Here is a 3519-nt window from a genome sequence, read left to right as displayed (position 1 = left end):
TAGTTTCCTGTAATAGGGTTTTATAATTATGCTTATATAGGTCTTTAGTATTTTTTGTTAAGTATATTCCTAGGTATTTCAGTTTGTTCTTGGCCACTGTGAAGGGTACTTCCCTCTTAATCGCCTCTTCCATGGCCCTGTCCGATGTGTATAGAAACCCTACCGACTTCTGTTTATTGATTTTGTATCCTGCTACCCTTCCGTATTCCTCTATTGCTGTCAGTATTCCAACTGTGGAGTTTTGGGGGTCTTCAATGTATAGGATCATGTCATCTGCAAATAACGATAGTTTCACCTCCTCCTCTCCCAACTGGATCCCTTTGATGTCCTTCCGCTGTCTTATGTTGTTAGCCAGAACTTCCAAAACCTCCAAGTTATTTGCTCGCAGGCACACAGGACCTGCTCCCGTATACACAACGCGTACATGATCACACAAGAAAGACCTGCTCACACACGCACGCATACACACACACACACACACACACAAACACAAACACAGACGTTACCTTCTCGCAGGCACGCAGTACCTGCTCATATACACACTCTGGTTACCTGCTCATAGACACAAAACCTATACACACGCGTATTACTTGATCTCACACACACAGAACCCCCTACTATAAAATCACAGGCTTTCTACTCACAGACACACAAGAACTGCTCATATAAATAAGGTGACCTCCTCATAGAAACACACTGGTGAACAGCTCATGTACACACACAGGTTCCCTGCGCCCAGGCACAAGTTCCTGTGAATGGACACACACCGTTTGTATCTGCCTTCTACAGACACAAAGGAACTGCTCAGATACACGCATCAGTTCCCAGACACACAGGGCCTGCTCATATACAACTTGGTTGCCTGCTCACAGACACTACTACCTCCTCTTATACACACATACGTTTCCAGCTCACAGACACAAGAACCTTCTCATATACACACACAGGTCACATTACCACATACACCAGAATATATGCTGATTTACACACACAGTAACCTGCGCACAGAAAAGGACCTACTCCTATATACACACAGGTTACCTTGCCATAGACACAAGAACCAGATAATATACAAACACAGTAAGCCTATTCATAACTCTAATGATGTTCTGCTTCAAAGCATCAGACATAATTCTTAAGTTTTCTTCAGCTTCTCTGATGATCTTACTAGATTTTTGTTCATGTGGTTTAAGTCAGCTTGGTTGTCTTCTAAGTCCCTGATGCTGTTCTCTGATTCCCCCAGTCGATTCCCTAGGTCCCTGAGTCTGCTACTGGTTTTCCTTATCACCTCCCTAAGGTCCTGAATTTCCCTTTGGTTTATCGCTCTTACCTCTTCGGTCATTTCATCTTTTTTCTCTATTGTTTCCCTCGTATTATGTATGACTCCAAGGAGCATTCTGAAAATTTCTCTCTATGCCCGCTCAATGTCTGCTGCTTCTATACGTGTTATTCTGTTTAGGACATCTTCTCTCATTGCTGTTAGTTTGTCCCATGTATTTTTTATATTTTTGCATTGAGTTCTTTGGGACTGAAGGCGGTTTGCCTTGCATTGTTTTAGAGGAGCCAGGACCCATTTTGCAGTGTGTCGAAGAGCACTGGCTCTCTCTGGGAGACTTGTAGGAATGCTTTTTTGCACTGCCTACAGTTTATTTCACAACGGAAAAACATACCACTTGATGCTCCTGTACTTCCATCTCAGGGGATGTCCCGTCCCGAGGGGTCATTCACCGTGGATCCTGGAGGAGAGAGTGGGAATTGGGTGGGTACAAGAGGCACGGAGAATGAGGACAAGACAATATCCTGATCAAGTCCCGTTTTAATGAACAAAGAGGCACAGCTTATAATGGCCAGCCAAGGGGGTGTGGGGGCCTCGGCCGCACATGCAGATTAGGCTATCTTGGCAAAAGGCCAATCGGAGTTCAGGGGAGCGTGCCTTGCCCGTGAGTCAGTAAGGGCTTACAGTCTTCAATTAGGTACGCAGAGGAGTGGCATGTACATGCAAATCAAGCATAGGTGAGGACGATCCTTTGCCCAATCCAGGGGATGCAGGACACGGGTGTTTATCTACAGAGCATCACCCCTTGTTTGCTGAAACTTTACAGCTGCAGTGCTCTGTCACGTAGTCTTGGGTAGAAGAATGCCCAGAGCTCAGGCTAAGAAATTCCAAGTAATGGCCAGGCCTCATGGCTCCGGACAAGGGGAGTGACCCTGGAGACTGCTGGGTTGCATGATTGGGTGTTGCGGAGGTTGGGCTGAGGTTCCTGCAGCAGCTGGGAACTTTGAGGGGTGTTGTCTGAGTTACACGAGGACCCCAGGCACACGGCAGGAATGTCCCTCTAGGAAATCGAGCAGAACATCCACTGGTGCAGATCAGGAGGGCTGTCCCCAAACTAGGGCCACCTACACAGTGTGGAACTCACCTAGCTGCGTGTGGTACAGGCATAAATGCCCTACAAACAGGGGAGTGGTCTGGAGGTTAGCAGTAGTGTGTGGGAGACCAGGAGAGAGACTAAGAGGAGCAAGAAAACAACATTCAAAAGCTAGCCTGATGGGCCTGTGGGAGTTGGGGGCAGGTGGATATAGTGAAGGGATGGAAACAAACGAGCAATGTATCTCAGTCCCGATCCAGGGAGTGGAGCTGCAAGGGTTTAGTCCCTGCTCCCAGGTCGTATCAGCAAGCTGTGGCTGTGGGGATTAGAGGCCCCAGTGCAGCCCTCCAGGACCCCAAGGGTCGGTGGGAGGGGGCAGAGAGGAGATGGAAACAATAGCAACAATGTAGCTGAAACGCATCCCTGCCTGTGGAGCTGCAAGATTCCAGTCCCTGCCCTGAAGCAGGTGGCGGCAAACTGTGGCTGTGCTGAGGCCAAGCCACTCCACAGGCTAAACATGGTCCTGGTACCAGCAGAGACCAGGCGGGTCCAAGGTCAAGCCACAGCCGGCCTCCACTGAGGATAGACAAAAGCCCCCAGGCCATCAAAACCCAGTGTGTCTCTCCTTCCTTAATCGTGATGCTGTTCCACATGGGTTGCAGCAGTGTTGATATCCCTCTAAGCAACGCTCCTGGGTTGAATTCTAGAGAGATCCTCTGTTTTATGTTATTCCGTCTGCATCTTTCCTGAAGTCAGGTTACCTGCTCATATACAACACACGGGTTTCCTTGACACAGACACAAAAATGTGCTAATGCAGACACACACACACACACACACATAGTACATTGTCAAACACACAAGACTGGCCCATGGACTCCTACAGGTTATCTGCTCACAGACACAAGGACCTGCTTATACACACATGCAAGTTACCTTCTCAAAGACACACTGTACCTCCTCATATAAACACACAGTCTCTTACTCACAAGCACACAGGACTTGGGCATATACACCAAGGTGACCTGCTGAAAAAGCCTACAGATGACCATCTCCTTTACACACCAAGGTTACCTGCACACAGGCACGCAGTTCTGCTGATAGAGACACACTTGTTGCCTGCTCGCAGATACACAGGAACGGCTCAGACA

Source organism: Tenrec ecaudatus, chromosome 1, assembly GCF_050624435.1.
Source record: "Tenrec ecaudatus isolate mTenEca1 chromosome 1, mTenEca1.hap1, whole genome shotgun sequence".
Classification (NCBI taxonomy): domain Eukaryota; kingdom Metazoa; phylum Chordata; class Mammalia; order Afrosoricida; family Tenrecidae; genus Tenrec; species Tenrec ecaudatus.
This window is presented reverse-complemented; position numbering follows the sequence as displayed.